Below are 17203 nucleotides of genomic sequence, written 5' to 3' on the forward strand. Positions count from 1 at the left end.
TTCTTAGCTCAACTCAAAGATTCTGCACCTGCCAATCCTATGTCACCTCTATCTAATGATTTAATATCATTTCTTACCAATAAAGCCACGCCTCCCCCTCTGCCTACCTTCCTATCCACCGTGTATCCTTGGATGTTCAGCTCCCAGAGACATGCATCCTTTAGCCAGGTCTCAGTGATGGCCACAATATCATAACTACCAATCTGTAGCTGTACGACAAGATCATCCACCTTATTCCTTATGCTGCGTGCATTTAAGTATAACACCTTAAGTCCGGTATTTGGTACTTTTTGCTTTGTTTGCACTGCAACTCATCCCAATGGCTACAAATTTGCCCCATCACATGCCTGTCCTTCCTGACATCTTTACTGCTCACTATCTTAGATTTATTTCTGTTTTCCCCCTCCTCTGCTCTATCATTCCGGTTCCCATCCCCCTGCCAAATCAGTTTAAACAGGTCATACTTCCCACAGAAGAGTTCCCAATGATCCAAGAATCTGAAGCCTTGCCCCCTGCACCAGTCTCTCAGCCATGCATTTATCTACCTGATCCTACTATTCTTGCCCTTGCTAGCACGTGGCACAGGTAGCAATCCTGAGATTACTACCCTGGAGGTCCTCCTTCTCAGCTTCCTTCCTACTCACGGAAATCTCTCTTCGGGACCTCCACCCTTTTCCTATCTATGTCATTGGTACCAACATGTACCAAGACAGCTGGCTGTTCAACCTCCCCCTTCAGAATATTCTGGACCCGATCCGAGACATCCGTACCCTGGCACCTGGGAGGCAAGACACCGTGTGGGTATCTCTATCAGGCTCACAGAATCTCCTGTCTGTTCCCCTGACTATGGAATCCCCTATGACTACTACATTCCTCTTCTCCCTCCTGCACAACAGCGCCAGGCTCAGTGCCAGAGACCCTGACACCATGGGCGTCCCGTCAGGTCATCCCCCTCAACAGCATCCAAAACGAGATACTTGTTGCTAAGGGGGGCAGCCACAGGGGTGCTCTCCACTATCCAGGCATTTTCCTTCCCTCTCTTGACAGTCACCCAGTTTTCTGATCCCTGTAGCCTAGGGATGACTACCTCCCTGTAGCTCCTGTCTATCACCTCTTCACTTTCCGTAATACGCAGTAGGTCATCAAGCTGCAGCTCCAGATCCCTAACACAGTCTCTGAGGAGCTGCATCTCGGTGCACCTGGCGCAGATGTGGCCATCGGGGAGGCTGGAGGTCTCCCAGGATTCCCACATCTGACACCCTGAACAAAGCACTAACCCTGCAGACATGCTACCTAATTCTACAGGAATGAAATAAGGAAAATTAAGTCTACGCACCCACTTACCTCGCCAAACACATGAACCTTTATAAACTGTTAGCTCATACCGTTAGCTGTGTGAGCTCTGCTGTTCCTCTGTCTGTCCAGGCCGATTCGCCAAGGGGGAAAAAAGTTGGTGTCTCGCTCTCGCCTCTACCTGTTAAGCCTGTTCAGCCAAAGCCCTACACTCCGCTGCCCGCTGTATAGGGTGGTCTCCTTTTTAAACTCTTCGCGCTGTCCTGTCTATGTCACGCGCCGGCACAGTCTCATCCTTCTCGTACTCGAAGAAGTTTTTTAAAAAACGGCCTTCCTTCAGAATTTAGCTCTCATGCCACCTTTCTTGTCCCAATCAAAAAAAACTTTACTGTGACATTGCCTGATGGAGTCTTTGTGGCAGGTGCACTTTGGAATGTGTCGGTCAGCATCATAGGCTATGGACAGCGCTTTCTCTGAAAGGCCAGCAAATATAGGGCAAACCAGAGGGATCTTTCAAGAAGCTAGTGAGCCATATAACAGGATCTAATATTTCTTTTTTCTTCAGCACTGAGGACATGCTGTGCAGACTACTCTCTGATGTACTAATAGTCAAGCACCCTCCTCCATTCAGAATGTTCTACAAGCAAAGGAATTTTCCACAGCAGTATGGCCAGACCCATTCCTCACATCAGAAGGTACAAACAGAACTTCAGCACACAGTGACACCTAAGGTGTACAGAAAGCTTGGTGAAGCCAGACACTAAATGACAGCCATCACAATGAGGGCAATGTTGGATATATTTTCTCCCACTCCCAATTTTCTTCGAACATTTGGACATCAAGTCTGTACAAACAATTTGCAAATCTCAAGACAAAATAGAAAATTGATTGGTTCACTACCATACCAGATGCATGGGTACAGGCCACACACACACACACACACACACACAATACATGGAGAAGTTTGGCTCCCACATTTCCAATTCCTGCTTCACATTAGCCATATATTCCACTCTGACCAATGCCACAACTACTCCAAACTATATTTCCAGGTAATAAGATGTGACTGTAACAGGAATGAACAGCTGGACCAGCTGTCACAAAGTATTGCTTCACATTTTGCTGGAATTATATCTGGTCTTGGGGCCCTCTCAAATTGGTCTCAGATGCTCATCAGTTCGATTACTGACAGTGTGGTGATGATGGCCATAAACAGGAAAGTCATGCCTGAATGCATCCATTGCCTGGAATCTACCTCCTATTCCGATTTTCTTCCTCAGACACTGCTAATGGCTCAAGACAATGCACAAGACTCATTTCATTTTCTTTGCAATAATATGTATCTATAAAAGATTTTGACAAAATATTCAGAGCTCAGTTTGACTAATCCATGATCTTTGACATTTTTATTGTAACTATCATTTAAAAGGGGTGCGTGTGAGGTCTGGGCCTGACGTCCCACTCACCCAGGGAAAGTGTACATGCAATCATCGCCTCTCCTTTCCCAGTGTAGTGATTGCCGCATGGTCACTGTCTGGCCTGCTAGGCAGGAGGCCACTGCAAATGGCCTCTCCTACATTACTGCGTCTGTAGTAACACCTTCTCGTCGGTGCCCCCCGTTTCCACCAAGCTTGCTACGCCATGGCGCAACCCAGTGTCTGGCGGTATAGCTAGATGGGTAGGCTGGGTTCGTTAGCCTTGGTTGGCAGCCAGCCTAAGAGAAGGACAACCCTGAATCCAAACCCGGGCAGGTGGGACTCGTTAGCCTTGTCAGGCCATCCACCTAGGAGAAGGACACTCCGACGTAACTCCTACAACCTCAGGACCTCGCTGTCACCGTCCCAGCTTCCTAGGCTATGGCAGATGAACCCTGGGTGTAAAGGACGGGGCCAATACCGCGCATACTGCACTCCACCTAAAATACCATTGCGCAGGCCGAAGGACACACCCACATCTTAGCCGCTGTGGCCGGGCCTGCCTGTCCCGTATTAGACTTATCAACCACCAGCGAGCCTACAGCAGATGTGGGCAGCCCCCTTCCTAAATCTCCATTCGCAAAGCCAAGCCACGAATCATGTTAAAAAAGCACACTGTGAAAGATGAAAATGTGCCATAAATTCACAAACATTTTACCATTAAATAACTGCAAAGCTTTAAAGCTTAGCGGTTATGAGATAATGCTGAAGTTTTTCTACATTAAAAATGCTTCCCAATTTTATGCTAGTTTAGACATTATCGGCTGGGATGGAAGGGGGGTGGGAGTATCCTGCTCCATATCATTATCCTGTGTCCATCCCAGTGAGCACTTCACAGCAGCTGAGTGTAGGATAATGCAACACACTTCTGCAACCTAATACTTGACAAGTTAGCTTCATACATGACCATCATAGGGGTAACTAGTGTTCACAAAGGCCCATTCCTAACATTAGCTTTAGGAAAACAAAAGAGAAAGCGACATGTAAGCAAGCAGGTTTAAAGTTCATTTAAAAGGGCATTAGTCTACTGATTTTATTACTTATGACAAGGCCAAGAAACACTGTGGAAGCCAGTTGCCATCACCAAGATTCCAACAACCATGAAAGGTTTAGCTCAGTATTGTTCAGTGGATCCTTATCCAGGAAACTTAAATGTATTATCTGTCAATTTAATTTAATTATTGCCACACTTCCAAACCAACTCAAATTGTTAAGTAGCCAAAGTGCAAGCTCATATTCTGTTAAGTTGCAAGTGTAACCACATTTAGAACACGTACCAGAAATCTTGAAACATTTCTAACATGCTCAGCTGGAATTTAACTTTAGAAGCTACTTCAAACAGTGAAACAATGGTCAATTAAGTTGTGACAAAAATACCTACATATTAACAATTAAAAACTAAATAACAGAGTGAAAGTCTAATAACCCAGCACCCTCTCATAACTTTAATGGTGCTGGACTGGCAGATTCCCATATTGTTGGTTAGTTTTGAAATTAATGGTCCAAATGTGGATCGTCTGAGGCTACAGAAAGCTATTGATAATCTGATAAACTGGGATGGAATTTAATCCTGATAAATGCTACTGATTAATTTTGAGAGGTCGAATTAAGCTAGCACATGCACGATCGATACAGGACCCTAGAGCATACTGAGGGAACACAGGGATCTTGATGTAGAAGTTCAAACATTGAAGATGTTCGAACAGGTAGCTGGGATGATAAAAGCAGCAAATAGCAATGCCAATCTTCATGAGCCAGGGCACAGAATACAAGAGCAGGGATGTCACATTGCATGTTGTGTTATAAAACATTAATCAGGTTACAGTTGGAGTAATGTGTAGAGTTCTGTTATTCTGGAGAGGGTGAAGAGGAGATTCACCAGGATGTTGAAATGCTTCATTTACAAGAAGAGACTATAAATGCTGGGCTTGTTTTTCTTGGAGCAGAGGAAATCAAGAGGGGACTCAAAATTTACTTTGAACATGTTTTGAAATTATAGTTTCCTTTCTGCTTTATGTGACTAAACTAGCACAGATTCTTTGCTGGGACTATTTCAGCCATACAGCAGATGAGAAGACCCTGGGTTGCTTCTTAGTCACGTGGTTCTTTCCCTCCTATACAATAAAACTGTTGGTGACTTCAAGAAAAAATTTACATTGTGAATCACAATTCAGCAAACGACTAATATTTTAATTACCTTGACTTGAGAAATTAACACCCAAGAGATTTACTGCAACATTATATACACACATATACTTTTTATAGGCACTGTATTTCACCAGTGATAAAAGGCACACCATAATGCCTGCACATAAGCTTTCAAATACACTTTTCCATTCACTGCAGACATATCATCTTCAACAGCTCCAGGATAAGGAATAATCTGCTTCCACTCCAGTTCTATGTGCACGAAGCCAATATGGAACAAGAAGAATCCATGACAGGTGAGACATGGCACGCTTAATTGTGGCACCCAATTGGTTTTTTGGAAGCTGATGTGCTGTCTCACTGGATAACCTGATTTTGTATACTCTGAATGCATGAATTCATAGTTTTCAATGTCACCCAGACATTCCTCTCCATTCAGAGTGGTCATGGGGCTGGGCCTCCCACAGGTTCCTTTACCAAGGAAGCATTGACCACATTTTTGAATCGTGCACCTGGTAATCTCTTGCTGCAATAGAGCTCAGGCTACGTCCACATTACGCCAGATAATTTTGAAAACGAAGCTTTTTCTCTTCAGTTTGACCTTCCCTCCAAACAAACGGTGTTTTCATCCCCCAAAAACAGATTTTCGAAAACACTCTCCAGAGTGTGTAAATTTGAAAACGATTGTTTCATGTTGTAGTGTGGACGGGGTAAACCGAGAGATTTTAAAACGTTGTCATGACAACACCACAACACAATGCTTTTTCTGCTTCTGCTTGGTACTGCGCAAGCACTGCCGGACGGCTGTTCTTGGTTTTTGACCCTCCAAAATATTCTGCACGGAATTTAAACTGGAGGTGGCTTTCAAGCTGGTCCCCTCGGTTTCTCTGTTTACATCCTCTGTTCTTCTGCCCGTACCCTCCGGTCTCCCAGTCTGCGGTGGTCGTACCCTCGATCTCCTGTACCCCGGGGTCTCCAAGCCAGCACTGTCGCTGACTGACCGCTGTTGTTATAACGCACAGTCAGTGTGAACGGCGTGAGAGTTAAATTGTAAAGTGAACTTTTTTGACTAGATCTCCTAAATTGATTTCATTGAGTCTACCTTTAAAAATATTAATGTCAGAAATACCGTGCAGGTCTGGCGGCAGAAGATTCCACTCTCTTGGTTCTTGATCCTCCAAAATATTCCGCATGGAATTTAAACTCGAGGTGGCGGAGGGTGGGCTTAAGAAGGAGATTTTTGAAGAAGAAAAGCTGCCTTAAATTTAATTGGGTTTGATTGTGTGACTGTGTTAGGATTAAGATTATTCCATGCTTTAACTGTGCGGGGGGGGGGGGATGAATTGCTGTACACATCTAACTTGGTAGGTAGTATTTCAAATTGAGTTGAGTGCCCTCTTCTGCTTGGGTTTGATGTGGGATTGGTAGCTATGTCAAGTTGACCATTTAACATTTTGTAATTGTTGATCTTGGGTACAGGACAGCTTCATGCGTGTGTTGTTTACTTTATTGTCTACGTTAATAGCTTGTTTGGAATTAACCATCTCCACTGCTTTGCTGAATTTGTTGTCGCTTGTAACTCACAGAAACAGCTCCACTTCATTGTCTGTCTAAACGAAGAAGTCAGGTCTGATTTTCCAAGTTTTCTTTGTATTCCTCGAAGACATTGTTGAAAACTTTCTTTCGCTGTTGTTGTAGGTACTCTAGTCTTTGCCCAATGGAAATAGCACAACGCCGCCATGGAAACAAATATTATACCGTTTCCTCTTCGCTTGTTTTCTGTAGATGTGTCTGCACATGCACAGTAGGAGCAGATTCGCCCAAATATCTGTTTTAGTGTGGACAGAGATATTTTGAAAAACACCTAGTGTGGACGCCTGTCGTTTTACTCGAAACCGGCGTTTTCAAAACTACCCAGTCTAGTGTGGACGTAGCCTCAGAATAAAGGGTCTGCTTTGAGAATTCAGTATCAGCCACAAGGCCATCCGATCAAAGCCATTCAAATATCAACAGGGCATCAATACTCACCTCAGAGCGGAAAATGAAGCTGGTTTGTTTATCCTTGCAGTATATTTGGAGCAATCTGCAGACAACATTGATGGTAACTCTGCAGTGCTTTGATGATTCCCTCACAGATATTAGTAAAACAGATGGATTTTTACATAATGCAGAGGTCATAATTTCAGAAAATTCTGCACTGCTTATGTTAGCCATTTAATTAAAATACAGCCTGACTTCAGCATGCTTACAAAAGTAGACATACAGTAAAAGAGCACTATCAATACCATTCTCATTAATTCTTTTCACAATATATGAGAATGACCCAGACGAGGCCAGAACTCGTGCCTTGAAGTGGGCCAATGAGCTGTCAGTTCTCTCAGCAGTATCTGAGAGGGAGAAAACAGCAGTCCGAACTTCTTAACTGCTCAGCTATACCGTCCAAATTCAAGATGAAATTGCTCAAAATGGGGAAAAAAATAACTCTTTCTTCATTTCCAACAATCTCTCAGGATTGAGCACAATTTGACTTTGCTCCAGTTTTGTTGGTTCCAAGGTGGCTGAAGAGACCAATCATGAATCTACAGACTACCACAGATGTAGCAGGAAATGTCCACACAAGAGGTGGGACATGTTCCGATCTTTCCCACTGATCCTAACAAAGAAACAAAATACTCTTTGCCCATTTTAAATCGTCACAGACAAGGACTGCTGCAAGTCTGTACAACAGCTAACTTGACTGCCTGAAGCATTTTCTCTTCCAGCCTAGAACCCTCTTGCTGTGATTGAGAGTATTAAGTGTCCATGTTATGAGCCTGCATCAAATAAGCACATAATGCAGTCTCACCATCCAAGCCAGCTAAGGGCCTTGATGCTAGGGATGTCTGCTTGGGAGAGGACATCATTCACTTACCAGTGGATTTGGAAAATTAAAGGTAATGTCAGCAGTACCATTCCAGTGCTATGGGGTGCCCATTGTAGGTTGTTTATGTCTCTTGGTACGCAGGATGCAGATTGTATGAAATAAAAGCAACACACACAAAATGCTGGAGGAACTCAGCAGGCCAGGCAGCATCTATGGAAAACAGTACAGTCAACTTTCGGGCCAAAACCCTTTGGCAGGACTCTTGAAAAAAGCAGGAAGGCCACCTGATTCTCATCATCTGCTTTGCCATTTGATACAAAGCTATCAAATTTTATGGCTGCACCACTTTCCTATTCTTCTATTCCTTCAAGATACAAAAAACATCCATTAATATATTCAGCAACCAAGCTTCTACACCCTTTTGGGTATAGAATTGCAAAGATTTACCACTGCCCTACTAAAGAATCCTCACCCTATTTTAGCCTTGAATGCACAGCTATTTTGAAACTGAAACTCCAGGTTTTCAGCAACTTGTCCCAGAGGGAGGCATCAACTCAGCATCTTCACTTTCAACCCTAAAAGAATTTTCCTTCTCGCACCAGTAACCTTATCACTCTAATGTTAACCAAGACTAACACATTTCAGAGTTCGCAAGCTATTCAACCATGAGAATAACCACTGATATGCAACCGTGCTTTCATTTGTATTTACACTTTCCCCAACTAATTATCAGAATGTAAACAGAAGTGGGAAGCTTGCCCAAATTAATTGCCTATCCAAGGTCTGAGGTCAAATGCAGCCTTATAACTCTTCACTATCTTGGAAGGAATAATACCAAAAGACCAAGTATGAAATATTTTCTAAATCTGAGTGTTTAACCCATTCCTTCCACATTGTGCACAACATGGTTGCAATTTGACAATACTAGTAAAATAAACATGTATAATGACAGATTTACCTAAAATATCTGATAGTAAGAAGGAAATAAAAACTCTTCGGGATAAGGATCTAGCAAACCATTTAACATTCAATCTTGTCAGTAACTCAGTCAATGGCTCACAGAAACCTAGGCAATGTCTAGGATACTCTGATCATTGTAAACTTATTCCTCAGTATTCATTACCAAGTAGCTACCAGAGGCACAGTAGAATTATATTTTAAAATCTAATCTTGGATATATGGAACTGGAATAAAAAAAATATATTAATAAAATGACTAAGGTCCTTTGTACAATACATTATCAAATTATGACTTATTATTTTGAAGCAAAGATCTTTGAACAGAAATACAGCACTGACATTGATGTTAACTTCAATATTGCTTGTCATTTTTCAGTTCACATTTCTAAAAAAAACTTAAAATCTACATTAAGTGAAATGAACAGAAGCGATGACATGATACCACATTGTTTTCCTTGATGTACACTAGAAAAATGTGGCTAAACTTGAAAGATACTGAAACTAATATTTTATAGAGAAGAAAAAAAGAGAACAATAACCAAAAATTCACAAACTGAATTAACACTTTACCCCCATTTACTTTTGAATATTTGTTTTCAACTCCCACGGTAAAATTGGATTAGTAGATTAATTGTCCACTGTAAATTGTCCCTATTGTGTTAGTGAGTAATAAAACCTTGGGAGAATTGATGGGAATGTCGAAAACATAAAATAGGATGAAGCAAGAATAGTGTAATTGGATTAGAGTTAAATGGTGGATTGAAGGTGTCATTTCTGCAGGGTTTCTCTCCATGACTAGGGCAACTCACAAACGTGTACATCCCTGGTGTACTTTCTATTTTAAAGTAAAACTTAAATCACTCGGGGGGGGGCGGCAGGGGGGACAGTCAGAGATCAACTGGTCTAGGGAGCTAGACACTTGATTAGCACTCATCAAACAAAATTCATGAACATACATTAAACCTATCTCTTTTCAAAACATCCCTAACCATTACACAGAAGACATGACAGCATCTCTATTTTCTTAGATGGTTCTGCAGATTCAGCACAAATCATGTAAAATTTTGACCAACTTCTATAGATATATGGTTTCAGATCTCAACAGCATCAAGGCTGTCTGGGATTACCCAGAGAGATAAAAGCCAATAAGACAGCCAGTCTGTAGAAGAACTGTGGCAAGTTCTCCAAGATGGTTGGAACAATCTACCAGACGATTTTCTAATAAAACTGCACAAAAGTGTACCCAAGAGAATTGATGCAGTTTTAAAGGTAAAGAACAGTCACACCAAATATTGATTTGATTTCACTATTATCTGCTCATTATAATAAACGTTTGATACTCAGAAACTTTTTATTTTGTTACTTCTGAAAGCATTTTCGCTTCACAGAATTTTTTTTGTATGTGCCTAAGATTTTTGCACAGTATTGTACAGAGAGCGCTGCCACAACAAAGCATACATCATCAAGGACTCCCACCATTCAGGCCACACTCTCTTCTCACTGCTGTGATCAGAGAGATGTACAGGAACCTTCAGTCCCACACCACCAGGTTCAGGAAGTTATTACACTTCAACTATCAGGCTTCAAACCAGCATGGCTAACTTCACTCACCTCAACTCTGAACTGATTCCACAAGCTATGAACTCACTTTCAAGGACTCTACAACTCATGTTCTCACTATTATTTATTTACTTATAATTATTTTGTATCCGCATAGATTGTATTCTTTTCCGCATTGGTTGTTTGTCAGTTTTGTGTGTAGTTTTTCATTGATTCTATTATATTTCTTGAGAGTTACTGTGAATACCTGCAAGAACATGAATCTCATGGTAATAATATGGTGACATGTGTATTTTCATAATAAATTTACTTTAAACTTTTAAAGCTGTTATCAATACCCTTAGTTGAACTGCAGACCATGGGAACTCTACAAAATTTGCTCACTCCTAAATTCCACATTTAATCCTTCACTTATTGCAACAGGACCTGCTTAGAATTCTTGGGCTGGGCAGGATCCAAGGGGAAATCAAACCACATTCTCATAACAGTGAATGGCAATGTCATCATCAAATGGCCCAGCCTTTTTTTTTAACATGGGGGATATGCAGAAGTATAATCTCCACTAACCAGAAACTTTTCCAGCCAAACAGGTCGGAGTAAGGAAGTTATGCTGCAGCTTTATCAAACTTTATAGTCAGACCACACTTGGGAGTAGTGTGCAGTTCTGGTCACTCCATTACAGGAAGGATGCAGACAACAGAAAAGGTGCAGTAATAGTTTACCAGGATGCCACTCTGAAAGAATTGAAAATCTTAAATTGATTTTTTTTTTGATATTTGTATTTACTTGGGAGACAAACGGAATCTGGAGAATTGAGGTAAAACAGCAGTGAGGTCATGGATCACATACAATTACAGAGGAGGAAATGCTTGCTGTCTTGAGGCAAGTTAGGATGAATAAATCCCCAACCCCGGGACCTGACAAGGCATTCACTCAGACCCTTTAAAAGCTTTTCAGGTGTACCAGGAAAGTTATTGAAGGAAAGACAGTGGATGTTGTCTACATGGACTTAGCATAGCCTTTGACAAGGTCTTGCACGGGAAGTCGGTCAAGTAGGTTCAGTTGCTTGGCATTCAGGATGTGATCATAAACTGGATTAAACATTGGCTTCACAGGAGAAGCTACAGTGGTATTAGATAGTTGCTTCTGACAGGAGGCCTGGGACTAGCGGTGTGCAGCAGGGCTCAGTGCTAGGTCCATTGTTGATTGTCATCTATATCAATGATCTGGATGATAATGTGGTTAACTGGATCAGCAAATTTGCAGATGACACCAAAATTGGGGGTGTACTGAACAGTGAGGAGGACCATCAAACTTTGCCGTGGGATCTGGACCAGCTGGAAAAATGGAATGAAAATGACAGATGGAATTTAATGCAGACAAGTGTGAGGTGTTGCACTTTGGAAGGACAAACCAGGATAGGACTTGCACAGTACTTAATTGAATTGACTTTATTTCTTACATCCTTCACATAACGAGGAGTAAAAATCTTTACATTACGTCTCCATCTAAATGTGCAATTATAGTAATTTATAATAAATAGAGTACACTCAAGTCAGCATGAGTTCATCAGTCTGATGGCCTGGTCCTGGCTTTTATGCTGTGGCACCGCTTCCCAGATGGTAGCAGCTGGAATAGATTGCGGTTGGGATGGCTTGGGTCCCCAATGATCCTATGGGCCCTTTTTACACACCTGTCCTTGTAAATGTCCTGCATCATGGGAAGTTCATAGCTACAGATGTGCTGGGCTGGCCGCACCACTCTCTGCAGAATCCTACGATTAGGGGAGGTACAGTTCCAATACCAGGCAGTGATGCAGCCAGTCAGGATGCTTTCAATTGTGCCCCTGTAGAAAGTTCTTAGGACTTGGGGCCCATACCAAACTTTCTCAACTGTCTGAGGTGAAAGGGGCACTGTTGTGCCTTTTTCACCACGCAGCTGGTGTGTACCACTGTGGATCACTGAGGTCCTCGGTGATGTGGATGCCTCTCAACCCCAGATCTATTGATGTCAATAGGGGTTAGCCCAACTCCATTCCTCCTGTAATTCACAACCAGCTCCTTTGTTTTTGCAACATTGAGGGAGAGGTTGTTTTCTTGATACCACTGTGTCACAGAGATGACTTCTTCCCTGTAGGCCACCTTGTAATTGTTTGAGATAAGGCCAATCAATGTAGTATCGTCAGCAAATTTAATTAGCAGATTGGAGCTGTGGGTGGCAATACAGTCATGGGTATACAGGGAGTAAAGGAGGGGACTCAGTACACAGTAGGGCACTAAGGAATGTGATAAAACAAAGGGATTTGGGGATACAGATCCATTCCTTGAAAGTGGCATCTCAGGTATATAGGGAGCTTTGGCACATTGGCTTTCATAAATTAAGGTATTCAGACCAGGAGTTGGAATGTTATGTTGAAGTTGTATAAGACTTCGGTGAGGCCTATTATGAGCATTGTGTGCAGCTCTGATCACCTACTTACAGGAAATGTATGAATATAATTTACAGAGTACAGAGAAAATTTTCAAGTATGTCACCAAGATTTGAGGACCTGAGTTATCGGGAAAGATTGAATGGACTGGTACTTTATTCCCTGAAGCATAGGAGAATGAGGGGAGATATGAGGGTTCGAGAGAAGTATTATGAGGGGTACAGATAGGGCAAATGTAAGCAGGCTTTTCCCCACTGAGGTTGGGTGAGACTAGGACTAAAAGTCATGGGTTAATGGTGAAAGGTGAAATGTTTAAGGGGAACATGAATGGGAACTTCTTCACTCAGAGGATGGTGAAAGTGCTGAACAAGCTGCCAGGGTAAGTGGTGGAGGCAGATTCAACTTCAACATTACAGAGAAGTTTGTATAAGTACATGGAATGGAGGGGTAAGAACGATAGGACTAGGCAAAATAATACTTCAGCACAAATGAGATGGACCAAAGGTACTGTTTCTGTGTGGTAGTGCTCTATGATTCAGAGTTACAGAGAAAGAGAGATTAGAGGTTATTAGCGACAAGGAAAGATTTGACAAACTTGGATTGTTTCCCTGGAGCAGATAGAGGCTTTAAAATTATGAGAGGCATAGAAAGGGTAGACAGTCAGAATCTCTGTGGGTAGGAGCACCAGATGACATGACTTTAAATTTAGAGGGTAAGGTTTAAAGGCAATGTGAGGAGCATTTTTCTCCACTCATTGTGTGATAGGTGCCTGGAATAGGTTATCAAGAGTAGTGAGGAAGCATGCAGTTTGACAGAGTTTAAGAGCTTAGACAGAAATAAATATGAATGCATGGATATGGATGATATACAGAAGAGGGACATTCAGTAAACATCTGTATCAAGATTGGGACAATATCATGGGCCAAATAGTCTTTACAGTGTTATACTATGCTTCATATCAACTGACCGAGCATTAAAGACATGAAAGGTCAAACGTACCACCGCCAAAGCTTCTAGCTCTTTGCCAGCAATGAAGAACATAACTGGGAGAAGCATTAATCAATACTGCTTCACTGTATCATGAAAATCCATGCCAATTTCCTGCTCAATTTCATTTTCCTACACAATCCCTGAAATATCAGAAATCTATTGATCCCTGTATTTAATTAAACTAACAGGAGTTTTCTACAGCCTTCCAAGATGGAGAACTGCAAAGGTTCAACACTTTGTGCACTGTAAATTTCTCTTTTTTCTCACTTTTTAAATGAGCTACCCATAGTCTGAGATTGTGGCCCTTGCTGTTAAATTACTGAGCCAGAGTAATTCATTCTTCCATTCATCATCCATTCTTTCATTTTTCTAAACTGGATAGAGGCTTCAGCTACTCAATCTCTCCTCATACAGCAAAACTGGCAGTTACCAAAACTGTGTGCAATGCTCAAGGTGCCTTCTCATTATGGTCTCTACAACTATAGTCACACATAGAACATTAACAGTACAGGCTCTTCAGCCCACTGGGTTCTGCTGACCTTTTAACCTACTCTAAAAGATCAATCTAACATTCTAACATCAATCAATCTAACATCCCTCCTACATAGCCCTCCTTTTTTCTATCAGACATGCAACTAAGAATTTCTTAAATGCCCCTAAATGTATCTGCCAAACATTTTTACTGTCAAATTCCTTGTGTGTCAGTGTACACAATAGTTGCACAACATATTATTTGTCTTCCTAAGTCCTGTACTTCACATTGGCTGTCAATGACTTGTTTAAATGGACTCAACATGTTCCTGTCACAATCTTTAATAGACTACTTTTTCTGTTTTGCCCACCAAATAAGCAATTTTTTCGTTGCTGCTGCCCACTAACTATGCCATCCACCGCCATGCATCCCAAAAAGTCAGCGATTTCTTTCTCTCTCCACCCATGCAACTGGATGCACCAAGTTTCTCCAGCAGATTTTTTTTTTGTTCTAGATTCCAACATCTGCAGTTTCTTGTCTCTACATTTACCCTAAATCTTCCTGAAACCCCTTTACACTCTCCATCCTGTCATTATTCCCACTTGTTTAGCTGTCAGGAGAAAACTTAGGAATTATGCATTGCGTCGCTTCAAGTGATGAATGTGGTGAATAGCTGGGCCCGAAACACCGATACCTGCGACTAGTCACAGCCTGTGCAAGGTTTATCGACTGCTTAATTACTGAAGGATATCAATGTGAGGCACGAAACGCCCGATGACTGTCGAGTGAATCACCACTACAAGTGGGTTGATTTCAGGTATCCGCCAACCCAACTGCTTTGGGCTGGCAGGGAGACCAAGACCTGGAGCAGCCCCCGAGCATCCATTACACAGCAGGAAGAGTAGTCGAACGAGCGCCCAGTTAGCGGCGGCAAGGTCGGTCCCACAGTCCACAGACCCGGGGCAAAGGGTAACCCGACAAGGGCAGGTGCGAGGCATCGACCTCCACCAACTTTAAATGAGGGCAGGACCAGTGCGATCGGCGACGCGCCGCCGGGCTTCGGGCGCGCTCCCAGACCTCCAGACCGCGCCTCGGCCGTTGAATAAACAAGGGTGGGGAGAGGGTGCAAGGGCGCCGAGCGAACACCTTACCTCAGTGACCGGCCGCCCGACCGACCGCCGCGCCGCTGGGCACCTCTCAGCGCGGTAACCCGCCGTCACCAGTGGAACGGGAATACGAAACTAATTGAAATCTAATTCAGCCCCAAAGACGTGGCTGAGTCATCGGCTCCAACACGCAGCCCTGCCTCACCTGCCCGTGCGCACCGAGCGCCCTCTCCGTTGGTGTGCCGGGGGAGGGGATGAGAAGGGAGAGGTGGAAGAGGGCGGGGCGAAAACCAACCCGATGCATCCCGCCTCCTGTCTCTGTCGTGTTGCGGTTGGTCTACCGGACAAGAGCGTCGTCGCCATAGCTGTTGCTTACTGGAGAAGTGGCAGCGTCTGTCAAACCCAATATCGCGCGCCCACACGCACGCACTCTGGCGGCTGGTGAGGTCACCACGTTGGGAAATTCGCCCGACCGTCTGCGCCGCCTCTACTGCGCATGCGCGTGCACTCGTCCGGTTCGCGGACGAAGGATTTGGACAGGTGAGGCTGAGGGACGTGGGTTTGAGGTGAAAGGCTTACTTACTGTTTTTTTCGATGTTTTAGTACAAAGCCTGCAAATAGTGCTTCTACCAAGTAACCGTTCTCTTAAGATTACTTGGAGGACCTTTCAAAGCCGTATTTTCAGATTCTTAGCCTGCAGATAGGATTGTCCTTTTTGGATATCATCATACATTCTGTCTTTTTGCAGTTGATAGATAGACCCATTTTTGCACTTTCTTCAACAACTTCGTCGGCACAACATTGTGGGCCGAAGGGCCTGTAATGTGCTGTACTATTCTATGTTCTATATCAATTAAGTTTTGTAGTTCTTCCTCCGTACTTGCAATTAACACAGTATCATCCGCATATCTAAATTTATTGATGTTTTCACCGCCAACTTTGATTCCCAAGATGTCTCTTATATTTTGTAATATTGTTTCACTGTACACATTAAATAAATCAGGGGAGAAAACACACCCTTGTCTAACGCCTCTCTTGATTTTCGTAAACTGACTCACTTCTCCATCTATTCTTACAGCGGTGGTTTGTTCCTAGTACAGACTACTGATTAGGCGGAGGTCTTTTGAATCTAGGTCTAGAGTTTCCTGTAATATTTGGAATAACTTATTGTGCTTCACTTTTATCAAATGCTTTTGTGTAGTCAATAAAACAAACAAATCTTTTTGCACTTGAATAGCTCGTTCTGATAGTATCCTTAACATCAATATCTCGTTTCTTGTACCTTTGCCTTTCACAAAACCACATTGTTCTTTACCTATTTCAGTTTGTATCTTACTTTTAGCTCTTGTCATCAAAACTCTTAGAAGTATCTTAGTGATATGACTCATTAAACTTATGGTCCTATGTAGTTCACATTCTATTGCTCCAGGTTTCCATATAACCATATAACAATTACAGCACGGAAGCAGGCCATCTCGGCCCTTCTAGTCCGTGCCGAACGCTTACTCTCACCTAGTCCCATCTATCTGCACTCGGCCTGTAACCCTCCATTCCTTTCCTGTCCATATACCTATCCAATTTTTTTTTAAATGACAAAATCGAACCTGCCTCTACCACTTCTACTGGAAGCTCGTTCCACACAGCTACCACTCTAAGTAAAGAAGTTCCCCCTCGTTTTACCCCTAAACTTTTGCCCCTTAACTCTCAACTCATGTCCTCTTGTTTGAATCTCCCCTACTCTCAATGGAAAAAGCCTATCCACGTCAACTCTATCAATCCCCCTAATAATTTTAAATACCTCTATCAAGTCCCCCCTCAACCTTCTACAAAGAATAAAGACCTAACTTGTTCAACCTTTCTCTGTAATTTAGGTGCTGAAACCCAGGTAACATTCTTGTAAATCTCCTCT

At 42.7% G+C, this 17203-nt stretch overlaps 1 protein-coding gene across 6 annotated transcripts in view; it reads right to left on the reverse strand.

The window, feature by feature from the left end:
- Positions 1-15600, reverse strand: part of numb (NUMB endocytic adaptor protein) — a 272755-nt gene extending 257155 nt beyond the window's left edge. For 3 of the 6 annotated variants that reach the window (XM_072263789.1, XM_072263746.1, XM_072263756.1), the window contains exon 1: positions 15340-15599. The gene's annotated coding sequence lies outside the window, so the exon portion shown is untranslated. Of the gene's footprint in view, positions 1-15339 lie in introns of all 6 variants that reach the window. The other 3 variants (XM_072263780.1, XM_072263761.1, XM_072263771.1) reach the window with 3 other exon arrangements.
- Between the last annotated feature and the right edge of the window lie 1603 nt (positions 15601-17203).

The sequence above is a fragment of the Mobula birostris genome, chromosome 1, assembly GCF_030028105.1.
Source record: "Mobula birostris isolate sMobBir1 chromosome 1, sMobBir1.hap1, whole genome shotgun sequence".
Taxonomy (NCBI): domain Eukaryota; kingdom Metazoa; phylum Chordata; class Chondrichthyes; order Myliobatiformes; family Myliobatidae; genus Mobula; species Mobula birostris.